The sequence below is a fragment of the Piliocolobus tephrosceles genome, chromosome 2 (assembly GCF_002776525.5).
Source record: "Piliocolobus tephrosceles isolate RC106 chromosome 2, ASM277652v3, whole genome shotgun sequence".
Taxonomy (NCBI): Eukaryota; Metazoa; Chordata; class Mammalia; order Primates; family Cercopithecidae; genus Piliocolobus; species Piliocolobus tephrosceles.
Window position 1 is genome coordinate 18,091,212 of NC_045435.1, and position 14,675 is coordinate 18,105,886.

General features: G+C 34.7%; 1 protein-coding gene across 1 annotated transcript in view; it reads right to left on the reverse strand.

The window, feature by feature from the left end:
- The window catches only part of CADM2 (cell adhesion molecule 2), a 1,093,258-nt gene that overhangs the window by 691,185 nt on the left and 387,398 nt on the right, over window positions 1–14,675 (reverse strand). The window lies entirely within an intron of this gene.

Genomic DNA, 14,675 nt, shown 5'->3' on the forward strand with positions numbered 1-14,675 from the left:
GAAGAAAGAAATCACTTCTGGAAATGCTATTTCTTTACATTGGATTTTTTTTATTTTCTCCAAGATAAAGTACAACAGTCATCTGATTTTAGCCTAGTCTTTTTATCCTGATGGAGCTGGACTGACAATAGGGATTGTACTACACCATCAACCAATGGATAAGGTAAGCAATGAGACAGAATAGGGCACAATGAATGGTGTTTAAATGGGGAGCAAACGATGAGTAATGACATTCTCTTTTCTATTCTTCTGCTTACATTTAAATGTTACACAAAAGTAGTTAGAAACATATTATTTTTCCTTCCAGGATAAAGTATATTATGCCTGAAGAGAGACATACAGTAATTTTTTAAAACTCACAGTTTTAGAAGATATTTGTGTTTTAAAATATGTGAAGAAGGGTAAATAAATCTAGATTTTACACTGCTTGCTATTTTTTTCAGGTACATATATATTCAGGTATACATATAAATACATATTAATATATATATATACACACACACACATATGAATCTCATCAACCTGATCATCTCCTCTCTCTGATACCAACTACTTATGCTACTACCATGGAAAAAGTAAGAATTGACTGCAATGAAATGTCTGGAAATGATATTGGACCACACACTGCTTAGCCCATTCCCCTCTAATCATTTACATGTACAATAGCTAAAACACCACTTTCAACACTGTCGTTTTTGCTTTTTCTTGTAACTATTGTTGAAAATAAAATTAGATCATCAGAAGGTAGTGGTCTGTGAAGGATACAATGCCTCTCTATCAAGGTTGAACAATAGTTAGCGATGTATCATCCAGAGCCTTGATACTGAAAAGTTATAAGTATTCAAGGGCTCTAGTCAAACACAAAATTCAATTAATAATAGCCTTGGTAATTGCAAAACTTACTGGAAAGATATCTTTGCTAAGGTGCCATAAAAACGTACCAAAATTAATTTTTGTGTGTAATACGTTAGTGTTTCTTCTTCAGATATTTATTCTACATTGTAGTCTAAACATCCCCCAAGATTGAAATAGAACATACTATTCCAATTCTTACCATACTTTTGAGAAAGTCATATTGTCAGTTTCAGCTCATCTCTAACTGCAGATTCCTGATTCTCAGCTGTATCTGTGTGTCTGATTATGTGGTACACACACACACACACACACACACACACACACGCACACACACATATATACATACATGTAGTAGAAACTTTAAAAACATGATGATGGTGAACAAAGACAGGTATGCTACTTTCATTTTAGCATCACTCCTTTTCAGTTCAAGTCATAGGGATGAAAATGGGCAAAAGCAGGCAATAGCAACATTGTATGCCTGTACAGTGCTGACTTTAGAAATATATACAGGAAGCACTTCATACTGTGTCAATTTTTTTTTCTAATTTCCATAGCACTTAAGCATTTAATTAACCCATTAAGTAAATATTTCGTGACCTTTTATTTTGTGTCAGACGTTTTCCTGGGAATGAATAACATAATGGGGAATACACATGGTCGCCACTCAAGGACTTTTTGATCTTAAGACTCCAAGCAGTGAACGGCAATTGCAAAACAATGTCTTAATATTGTGGAAGCACACAGGGAGCTTGATTTACCTAGCCTTGGTATTACTGCATTTCTAAGTAAAATTCCGCAGCCCAGGAGGCTGTATTCTATTTCTCTTGCATTCCTTCTGTATTTAACAGAAAGATCAGATAGGCAAAAAATAAATATTTATAGAACTGAAATAATAACATAAGACATTTTGCTTATGTGTTGGTTAGCAATAAATAAATGTTGACTTAGGTTTATATAAGTTTAGATTTATATTAATGTTTTTTCAAATAGCATGCTATTAAAATTATTTCATCATAGGGTATATGAATATTAAAATATATTCTGAATTGTGATATTATATATCAAAACTGATCATTACTTGGACACATCAGTTTATGGCATGTTTTTATTCTTTGACACAGAAATATTTGATAAATATTCCTTTGAGAGATCAGTTAAAATACATTTCAGAATACTATGCAAGAAAAAGCCAATGACATAGCTGTGGTAACTAATAATTTTTAATTTAGTTGATTCAGTGTCCATTTCAAATAAGATAACTAATAGAAGATTAAAACTATTCTTTTCATACTTCTATCATTATACATGCTATTTGATAGAAATCAAATATTCAGTAATAAATAAAAAAGGAACATAAAAGATTGACATAAAATTATACAGTGAGAACATTAATTTAAAAAAATTATATGCCATTCATTGAGTGACAGATTTAGTATTTTAGATTTCAGTGTTGATATTCTTTCTTTAAAAGCAGGTATTTCAAGGCATTTAAAACAAATGCTACCAGAAAGTTAGTTTATTAATTTTGTCCATATTAATTATTATACAAGCACTTAGAGTCTTATTTATGCAATATTGTGACTTCTCCCCTGTGGTTAAATTTTTTTCCGATAAAAGCCTTAAAACTCTCTCCTTTCGAAGATTATAAATGAAATATTACCACAAATAACAAGCCTAACAAAACAACATTCTGACTGCATTGTCATATTTATTATAAAACACTTGGTTCACTGCATTTTGGCATTTTATACAACTGTTTCTGACAGTGATTAACATGGTTTGGGCTTCTGCAGTTTCACCCAAGAGAAATAAAACACCAAAATCTCTGCAGGTGTGTAATGGGCCAGAGATTTACAATCTGTTCTGCAAAGTCAGACTTCAAAGACTTAAAAAATCCAAAAGTTGGCAATGCCTCTATCATCACTTTTATTTAAGGTATTTTTCCATATTTCAAAAGAAATTGTGTGGCTATTTGCAAAAATATATATCTCTAATTTGACTCCTGTGCAGGTCTTTCAGAAGTTACTTTTCATGATACATCTGCACATTCCAGATGAACAGACAGCACCTATAGAAAGCAGCAAACTAAATCATGAAGTATTTACTTGTACTTCTAAGAAGACTTCACTTACTTGAAGTATGTTGCACCCGCTTAACTGATGCTAAGGAGTAGCTGGGAAGTACCAAGGTAATTACCAAATGACAATCAGACAGCAGCACCTGGGCTATGACAGCCCCAGGACAAGTGCTCATAATTGCTTCCATGATTGCTTGGTGTGAACCTAATATAAAACTTGCCCAATTAGGGTCAGAATGCACATGATAATTTCAATTATAGGAATGTTCATCTTCCTGAGAGCTTCTCACAGAGGAAAAAGTTCAAATAGTGCTATTTCAATTTTTAAATGTGAGAGTTTACACATTTTACTAGATATTCAGGTCTGTCTGCATGTGTGCTTGAAATAGAGTGAAGATTACTCCATTTTTAAACAATTTTTCATTTATGTATTTTAAATGTCACCTCTTTAGCCTACCATTCTACAGGTAAGCAACCAACCAACAAACAATACAAAGGCTTGTCATTTTAACGATATGACATATATATAAAAAACAGGAGTGGATTACTTTCTTTAAACTTGAATTCTGTCCATACATTTCAATGAAAGCACCCAGTAATCTCTCTGTCAACCAAGGCTATTACTAACAGAAATAAAATAAATTGAATAATGGGCCAATATTTTTAGTCAATTTAACCACCAAAGGTTTTGATTGCTATGATATTTTGCCTGAAGTATATTTCTCTTTACTTCAAGTATGTTTGTTGAAAATTGTCAAGGTCATAGATGCACACATTAACTGTATCAGTCAGGGTGGGAAAGAGAAAAGCCCTCTTCCATTACAGCTGATTGCAGCCTTTATTTTAATGTGCCTCATCATCTCATCAACCCTGTTTAAAACAGGGAATTATCTTAAAAAAAAAAAAAGTTTAAAAAAAAAAAGCCCTCCCAATTCTCGACCCACCAAGAATGCCTAGATAGTATAATTTTTTAAATAGAAAAACCTTCATCATACTAAATATTTTTAAAGCTTTGTCTTTTTAAATATTGTGAATAATAATAAAGCATTCATTCATAAAAACTGTTAAGAACATAAAAGATCTAAGTGCAAATGTGCTAACAATGTTTGCATTAGGATGTGTAAAATAACATCCTGCCATTTCCCATGCTATAGAATCTTAAACTTATTTCTCATTCATTTCCTCTAGGTTTTTGTTGTTGTTGTTGTTGTTGTTGTTGTTGTTGTAGGGACAAGCATATGATCCAGAACAAGCAACAGAACCACAAGGGTATGTTCCTTGGCGTGGTTTCCTGACCAAAGTTATTGCATCTGTCTGCCAGGATGCTTTAGCAAGTTTCAATCAATAATGTTAACCTGAAGCCAGCATTGACCTAACTGAACTTGAACCCACCATAATATTTTATTACAAAGATTGGGGGCTGTAGTAATTCAGTGTTTTAAAGTGAAAAAAAAGATCATTTTAGATTTATAAAAAGCCATAATTTATGTAATGATGCTAATTTTGAGGTATGATGTGCTTTAATCTCTCATTCTGCTTGCCATTCTGTGACAGAAATGCTGAAGCCCTCTGAAGGTTACAAACAATGTTCACTAATAACGAGCTCTTATGTCCTTCTAGGTTTCACTTTGATGGATATCCATAGTGTTTCCCTGTGACAGAATTCTACTGAGGAAAAACACCTCTTGAAAACCCAGCTTGTACTTTCACCTTCAAATATAGCAAGCGTGATTTTTAACAGAAATACAAACTAAAAATGAGAAATAAACGCACATTTTTGTCATAGCTCTGTTGTCATTTCTGTGGTACTGCCAGATTTAATTGGTAAAAATAAACATGCTACAGAAATAAAAATTGATATAGTAGAGTGCGTTCTGTGCAGTAGATAGTCTTAAAATCCATTCATTTAGCCGTAAAATGGCAATAGCACTCTAACGAGTCAAAGACAGTATGTGCTTTAAAAATGTGATGTATTATAATAGAGCCTTAACATAAATAAGTCTCTCTTTTGATGTCCATTTTAGTGGAGGGGTTATAGCTAGGTCCCCAAACCCTTTTAACATTTTCTAGCATTACCTGTTGTTTCGTATTACAACCATAAGGTAGTGCAGAATGAACACAACCAGAGACATAAAATATGAAATCTCTCTCAAATGCTTCTACTGTCTACATAAAGATATCAAATACCACAGTCTTTACATAATAGTGGAAACTTTATTAAGATTTTTATGTTTTGTATAAAGACTAAACTGTTTTTTTTCTTTTTTCTTTTTAATGACACTGAAAGTTGTTAGCAGTCGCTACAGAAAGGATTACTTGGGGGTGTTTGGGGGTTTTCATTTTAGCTCAGCTCAACACGAAATGTTACAGATTGAGTTCACAGGTGTTTTCATTAGACATTACTATACTGTTTGCATTATATTTTGTTTCTGTGGACTTGTTCACCGTTTTCGATATAACAGTGACCTCTTTGATTTACCTGTCAGATGTCTGCTTCAGTAAATTAGGTACGTTGGTTATCTTTCTCAGTATATACACACTATGAAATGACCTTATGTAAAACTCTATACAAGGAGAATTAAGTTTGGAAATTGTGTTTGAGATGATCACAGAAACCCATTATTTTCTTAACAAGTTTATATCTCTACTTCCTGTGCAGTGCTGTGTAGCCTGGCGATTCCATGAACACAGGGCCAAAAGACAGGCCCTAATGAGACTTTGAGTACTCAGACAGAAAGCAGCTGTTGTAAATCTCATATACAAACTTAACGTCAGCACAAGTGATTTGCAGAAAGTATGCAATGAACTCAATAGAGATGCCCTGAGATTCTCCAAGTGAAAAACTTACATTCATAAGTATTTGAATTTTGATATGCCTTTAACTATGTATTTCCTTCTATAATATAACAAAAATAATATCAATATTGATGGGAATGTGATGTTAGAATATTTCTAGCTGTCTAACACTAAAAAAAATGTGAAAGAAGTGCCTTTCAACACCTGCAGTGACAACAAATGTATAAATAATATAAGCAAATAGAACAAAGTTCCAATTTACCTATTTTATTAAATGGGAGCACAAGTTGAAATTTGCTCCCCCATCCACCAAGAACTTGAAGCTCATTATGTAAAGGAATTTAATGCCTTATAGGTGAATGTATAGAGAAGTTATCAAGGACAGTCTTTCATTAGGCTTTTGAAAAGTGGTTTCTAAATATATGCATGTCACTTTAATGAAAAGAGTGATGATAGTAATTTCTAAATGACCTACAGATGTGTTTATATAGCCCTTGCCTATCTCTATTGGGTAAATTTTCCATTTAATTTTACACACTTCAAATGGGGAGGTGTGGGCAAATGTAGATACAGTTATATGATTATTCATGTGAAGAAATCTAGCAATTTTCTCAAAAAGGATGTTTTTGATAAGTAAAATTTGAAGACTATCCTGAAATGTAGAAAAGAGACTTTCTCTTTCGTTCCAAATTGCAGTTATTGAAAAGTGTAACTGTTTGGAGACACTCCACCTGCTTCAGCAAACACGTAGCTATCCCTGTACTGGAGAACATCTGGTTTTAAGAAGGTGAAATGTAATTACTGCAAGGAGATCTGAGCTATTCCATATGCCTAATTGCATTGGGCAGGTCCTGTTATTTATTGGAGGCCCAAACCAAAGTTGTATGGGCTTAATTGTTTTAGAAAAGCATTCCCAAGGCTGATGCTACCCCAAATCTCCTCCAGAGTTGTTGGTAATAAATTGTTCTACCAAAGTCCTTTTGCAAATAACTGAAATCCACTCTTTATCAACACATTCAGAAAATGTTAGCTTCCTTTGAAATACAATGCATATGCTCTTGCTTCCTTAAGTCTTGTGGTCGAGATGGCCATCTATCCACAGACTAACACAAAGGAAATTTTGGTGGAAGTAGCTTCTCAGAAATTGACTATATCCCTTTGTTCCACTTACATCCAGACATGGCATTGTGACTAATTCTTGCTAATGTGGGATTTTAAAGAAGTGGGCTGGTCTCCATTTTCTATCATTCCTCTGCTGACCAGAAGCAGATTTCAGGACCCTTTGCAATGGTAATGCTGCAAGAGGAAAGGAACTTGGATCCTAGATGGCAGAAAGCCACCCTCTGACATGCAAGGCTTATGTTGGGCTGTTAGGGAGTGAAGAAAAAAGCTTCTATTTTGTTGAACCACTTAATTTGGGAGATTATTTGCTCAAGGTTCCAGTGTTGTCCTTAAAATGACAGGCCTATCACTATGCTTGCGAATTACGTATCAGATAATTCATTTAATAATTATTTAGCACTGTTAAAAGCAATTTTATCTGGAGACCATTAGGCTAAGGCAGCCCCTGAGTTTTCCAAAGCCCAATGCAAACAATAAAAAGAAACTAGAGACTGTGTATCAATCAGAAACTGCCAACCAATTTCTAGGGACTTTTCACTCTGACCAGTGAAACATGTTTCCTTTGTCTTGTTTCCATGAAAATATTATTTAAAAAGTTCCTGTCCCGCTATTGCCTCTGCCCCCACCAAGAACTGCTAAACTGCTTGCAGTCTTGTGCTGCCCAGTTCGTGAATCGTTCAATGCTCAAATAAACCCTTTAAAATTGTAATGTGTCTAAGTTTATCTTTGAGTAGTACCTACTACAGACAAGATTCTATGTTAGTCCCTTGGGATAAAAGATGGCTACGACACACGTTTTTTTCTGATGGTCCAGACAAGAAAGAGTAGACTAAATGCAGAATTGTGAAGGATAGATTGTATGCTGGGGTAGTGGGAAGTCAACCTGCAGGTGGCAGCATGAGCAAAGGCAATGAAAGAGAAATGGCCTGCGAAGGATGCCACCCTGCTGAAGGCTCCCTGGAGCTGCAGAATGACTTTGAACCAGGGAGTGGCTCAGTGAGACCTACAATAGATACGCAACGGTACTGAGGAAACAAGTTCAGAATTTAGAACACCAGTTTGTAACAACACTCTGGTGATGCTTCAATAAAATATAAAGAGGATTCGGACCAGGGCAGTGGCAATAAGGACGTCAGAATTGGAAACAAATATGTGAAAAATTAGGAGGCAAAATCAACAAGACCTGGCGATTAATTTGATTCATTGAATTTGTGAGAGGAAGTGAAACAGATTTACCTTACTCTAAACGGTGGCATTAAACAATAAATATTCAGGAGAGGCCAATTTAGAAGGAAACTGATTAACTCATGTTTTGTTATATTAACTTTTATTAGCTATATGTTATAGAAGTTGTAATGACCAACCAGCAGTTAGATATATGAATCCAAAGATAAGAAAGAAAAGTCTGACCTGACGAGCAAATTTGTGTAAGTCAGCTTTTATTTTTTTACTTATATTTGTCTATAGCTATTTTTAAATGTTGATTTCATCTGAGATATTATTTTTTGATAGGACAGACCATATACTTTAAAAACTTATTTTATATTTTTGTGTTATTAGCTAACAATAGTAGATGTGTCACTGGTATTATAAGTCATAAGCTTTGTGAGAAATACATGTAAGTGTTTTATGTCCTGCTTGCTAATGGTTTTCAATGCTATCTTTAGCAAAAATCCATAATACTTAATCTGCTTATTTATTGAAGTCACTTGTATTCCAGAAACTCAAAGAAATTCTATCTCATATTTCCAAAAATGAACACATTATTTTGTTCTTGTCTTTGTATATGTGAATATTCATATTTTTAGTTTAATTTTATATATTGTATCATTATGATATTATCACAAGCCCTGAATACAATGGCATTGTGGCAAAAATGAATTTGAATGCTTTAATGGAGAGTTAATTATATGATTTTTAAACAGATTTGATCATCTGCCTGATAGAATACTATTTATGTTTAAATACAGTGGTTTAATTTTAAAAGAAAATACTGGTTTTCACAGATCTTGGGGTACATTTTTTGCAGCATTTACAGTATGCAAAGCAGTATGGACAAGGCTACAGACACAAAGTTAATGAAACACTGTTTTCTCAACTTGCTTACTGTCTATTAGTATAGTTTAGAATCATCCCAGTCTTCATTTTCTTCTCCTTCTTCCCCCATCCCCCCCAAAATATATGCTGACATTGGCCTGGAATAAAAAGAATCAGAGAAAATATCAGTAGTCTTGATCTAAGCAAAGAGTGCTTTGTTATGAATATCATGTCAGGGTTGTCTTAGATCCTGTTATATCCCAACAGATAGAATTTATTTCACTGACTTATAATTTGGTTAAAGACTATTCTATGGGACACAACTTGCCATACCTGATTTCCAACAGATTTTGTTTTTAATTTGTTTCCATTCTGTACACATTGCCCTGCCTCTTATTGTCCCTATGATTTTCCTTCATAAGAGTATTTTTTGATAATCTTTAAATTTTCTCTGTCCAGCTTTAAAGACATAATGCAATGCTATACTGAAAATGCTTGTTCAAGGATTTGGATTACTTTGAAAATCTCAACAAAAGCATAACAAGAATGGACAGAGATTAATCAATTTCTTTTAGAATTGCTGCCTTTTAGTCCCAGGGAAATATGCTCATTTGCATGGTTGAAATGTAGCATACTGAGCTCCTTAGCTCCTTCCACCCTCCTCAGTCAAGCCTAACACCCATGAATCAATGGCAAGTGTAATGAGGCTGTAAAAGAAGATGTCCTGGTGGAAAGATTGTGCCAGGTCCCTTAGGACTCTTGAGACAATGATTTATATTTGTTTGAGTTTACACAAAACTATTGTCACATTATAAAGTGTTTCGGAAATGACCAAGTGCTAACCTGCAGTTGATTTTGGACAATTTCACGTTAAGCACAATCCACGAACTACAAGATTCTTTCCTATCTGCAGCTTCACTCGTTCATTAAAATAAATGTTTGGTTAACCAGTCACTAAAACAGCCTCTTAAAGTTATCCATTTCTGAACCACCTATGTATTATATTCTTAATATACAAGTAACTTAACAGTATGCAGTGAATATGTCTTCATAATGAGTATTTCTTGTGGACGTTACACATAAACAGTTCTTCTAAGATTAGTACTTGATTTCTTAACATTTTTCATCAATTTTATTGGCTATGCAATTTCTTTCCTTTGATCAATCACTGTTTAAATTGACCAGTCTAATACATCATAGCAAAAGATTTTCAGAAATCATTAGGCATATTAAAATGCATATTCAGCTCATACTGTTTGTTGTACTGGGCTCCACTCACACCCACCAATTGAATTCTTGGATAATCAGCCTTGTTTGCTGTTCTGCCCATCACCAAACTCTGAGCCCACAGGCTACTTGTAAAAGTCTTTTCCCTGGTTTTGAACTATATATTTTTTTTTTTGGAAAAGGTTGTATAACACTCTGCAGTTAATAAGACTGGAATTAGTTTACCTCCAAATTTCTTAGATATATAATTCTAGAAACATAATTCAACGCTCAGATATATAATTCAATGCTCCGAATAAAGAAAAACAATGTTCTCCACCAGGAGTGATTTTGCTGTCCAGGGGACATTTGGGCATGTCTGAAGACATGTTTGATTGTGACAACTCGGGGACAGCATGCTACTGACATCTAGGGGGCAGAAGCCAGGGATGCAGCATTCATTACACAATTTGCAGCATTCATTATACAACATTATACAATTCCTAGGCTGGTCTCCCACAACAAAGAACATTCCTGCCAAAATGTCAATGGCACTGAAGTTGATATAACTTGGTCTTTAGTATACTACACAAATACATTTGTAGCACATAAAGGTTGGCCACGCAATCTATTGTGAAATCAGAGGAGTATGTCTGAGTCCACCCACGGTCATGATACTCTTCCCCCATTTGATGATATAGTTTGAGGTCCCTCCCTGGTTAGCATTCTGTCTTATCAATCATCTCTGATGTGACTCATTCCCTTAGAAACTCTTCTCATCTTCCTCATTGTAGCTAATAACTTTAAATGATACAATCTCTACTGTGTTTTGCCCATTGATAATTTACTTAGTATTTATTGAAGGAGAAGACATGGAAGTTTTACACTATCTTGCCTTCCAGGCTCTAAAATGTGTGTGCATTTTAATGCGACTCTTGGGAAGGTAGTATGATAAAGATGAATGGATTTAGGAGTAAATTAGACAGGGTTAAAGATCTAATTTTGCCATTTATCAGACAAATGATACTACAGAACTTCAGTTTTCTATTTGTAAAATGTGGAAACTAATTGCTCTCCAATTAGATGGATACAATAATTAAATGGAATACTATATATTTAAAGTAGTAGCTATAATATGTACTCAATAATAAATGGTAATTACCTTATCTCTGAGAGATGGTCTGAATCCAAAGAATGATCCTAGTTATAAGAATTTCGTAAAAATTAGGTGGAAGAACTAAAAATAATTTTTTGAAAGTCAGATAAAACGTAAAAGGAAGATGTATTTAAAATGAGTCACAGAGACACATCAAATTCTTCTTTTTTGACAGTTAATGTTTGAAATTTCAGCAATTTGTATTTTTTCTAAGCTTGCTGCCAATTTCTACAATTTGCTAGTAAGGGTGATGGAGAGTGTCGACAAGCCATTTCCAAAGTTAAGCCAATAAAGGACTAGATACCTTTTGCTTTTAGGGTTTTTTCCCCACATACGTTGAAGTTTGGATATAAATAATAGACTATTTAATTTTTACAAAACAAGAATAACAAAATTTCAATTTGTTTGTCTCAATGCAAATATAAAATTAAGGGGAAAAAACCTCTTCTTGTAGCCTTGTTAATCATAGAAGACCTAGTACCAACTAATCCTCATACTTCTACATCCCAGCAGTGAGTGGAAAGTCAGTGATATCATGTATCATCTCAATCAATTTGTCTTTAATAAAACTTTGCAGATTTTATTATAAAATACCCATTCAAAAGTTTCCTATCACTTTTGAGTAATCTTGTATTTATAAATAAAAACTTCCAGGTTCTGCTTTACTGCTCTTTTTCAAAGTCTTCATAAAATAGTAGAAATAGAATGTCATAGTTATAAAATTCAAATGTAAATAAGAAAATGAACAGAACATTAAATGCATAGTGTCTGAACATTCTTAGTTCTATTATGTTATTATTTTTGCTTAAGGACTTGTTAATGTGTCTTGTGAAAGAATATTATGTATGTGTTTCCCTTTCCCGTAATTCTTGAGCTACTTTGAAAGTCAAGAATGTACATCTTAGGCATCTTTTCAAAATGCAGATCTCATTGTATTATCTTTTCTAATTAAAATCTGGCTTCCACTTGTCGAAATACCAGAGTCCTTCATAGGCCTGTAGATTCTGCATGGACTGACCCTGAACTAGCTTTCCAACCTGACTCTCTCCTGGAATTCTGTGCAACAGCTACAAATGTTTCTCAATTGTTTTAGAGGTGTTCAGCTCCATCTCACTACAGCTCTTCCTTCTCCCCAACTCCTTAGTATTTTTTCTTTGTATTTTTCTTTATACTAACTCCCAATCATTCCTTAAGATTGATGGTAGAATTCAACCAGTCATATAGAAAGACATCCTTGAATACTCTAGTATTAGAACATTCTTACCTACTTCGCTGTTTCCGCCTGCTACATCATTTGTTGAAATTATCTGACAGTATAGTTACCTCACCCACTAGGTAGGCAGCTAGTGAGGGTTGGCATAGTATCCGTTCTAATTGTGACCGAAAAAACATTTTATTTGTTACATAAAACATGCCCCAGTAGTATTTGTTTGAATGAATTATTTAATTCAAAACATGATATAAAACGGCCTGTTTGGTGGATCACAACATTTCTTTCTCCATTTAAGTTTAAAGGTGACCCTCTATTTTTAGATCAGAATATCCTATTCCCAGCTCATGTTACAACAAACATGAAATGTGTGCAGCAGTCATTCAGATTTGTGAACAGACTGAGAATAAATACATCACTAGCGCACTCTTCTTTCCCTCCTTTATTCTGCATCAAACACAACAGACCCTTCTGTTCTCAAAGACAATAGACCCACTATCATCTCAGATCTTGCCAGTTACTAAAATATTCTTTTCTCAGATACAATTTACAGCTATCCTCCAAAGCCACCCTATCTAACATCCTAACATCGCAACTCTGTTTTCGTGATTTTATTTTTTCCTTTGCACTCACCATTATCTACAATTGTTTTGTCCCTGCTCTACTCTCTGCATGTAAAATAGGGCTTGGCACTGAATAAGTACCCATGAATTCTTGTTAAATAAGTGAATGAAAAATGGTCTGAATGAAAATCTCTTGTTAACTTCTATTAAAAAATATCTAGTCCAATTTATTTCATGGCAACCAAATCTGCGTATGAAGTGAGAAATAAAAATAATATCCTAAGTCTCTAAGCCAAGGGGACCTAGAGTAACCTTAAAAAATTGAGTTCCTGGCCATGATGGGATAGGTGCTGACCATGCCTCAGTATTCTCTTTTCATATTAAACTTTAACCAAAATTATTTCCTGAGGAGTAAGGAGAAGTCAGCTCTGGAAAACAAAAACAGATGATTCATTCCTTTATTGACTTTAGCTAACCAGCATCCCGACCTCCATCGGACTTCCCTTCCCTCTTTGCTGTTTTGAGGTGACAGCTCACCAGTTTCACTACGCCTCCTTTCCTAAAAACTGACCACCATCCTGGATTGGTTTTGGCCAAATCACAGAGTGTGCATAATTAGGGTTTTTGCAACCTCTGCTTTATCTTTTGAAGTCAGAGCGTGGACACTTAACCCTTGGGTCAAGCTAATGACAAGGGCACTATTTGGACATGGGTTTCTATGAAGACACATGAAGCTCAATTGTGCATGCACATGTCTCACGTTCCGTATTCGTGACTCCTACAGCATAGTAAATGTGTATATTTAGCCGTCTCACTCAGCATAAATTTCTGTTCCTTTCATAACCTCCTTGAAAGCTTACTCTTGTCTTCTGCCAGAGACCCGGCTTCCCAGCCTATGGGATAACCAGCCTGTAAGCTGCAACTCTTTATAAGAAATAAAGCTCTCCTTTCCAAATTTATTTCTTCATTCTTCCATTGACAGAACTCAGATTAACCTTCTGATCTTAGAAAAGAATGGGCTTCTCTCTTTCACTGTCTCTGTAAGGTATTCTTTATTAAATGATGTATATATTTAAAACACCCACATGCACACAAATACGTGCATTTACACTTCTTTCTTTGCCTCTGCATTAGGTCACAGTTTGATGTGATATATTTCAACATACAAATAATGATTCTCCCAAATTCATATGTAAGTCAATAATTTTCTAACTATTGGTTGATTTAGACGCTGTAATGTAATTCAATATTTTATTATGCCATTCGTTTTAAAGGTAAAAACTATATTTCATTATGCCATGTAGCTGAATATAAATAAAGGTATATTTTAAAAGTCGTCATGGCCGGGCGCAGTGGCTCAAGCCTGTAATCCCAGCACTTTGGGAGGCCAAGACGGGCGGATCACTAGGTCAGGAGATCGAGACCATCCTGGTTAACAAGGTGAAACCCCGTCTCTACTAAAAACATAAAAAATGAGCCGGGCGTGGTGGCGGCGCCTGTGGTCCCAGCTCCTCGGGAGGCTGAGGCAGGAGAATGGCGGGAACCCGGGGGGCGGAGCTTGCAGTGAGCCGAGATGGCGCCGCTCACTCCAGCCTGGGCGACAGAGCGAGACTCCTTCTCAAAAAAAAAAAAAAAAAAAAAAAAAAAAAA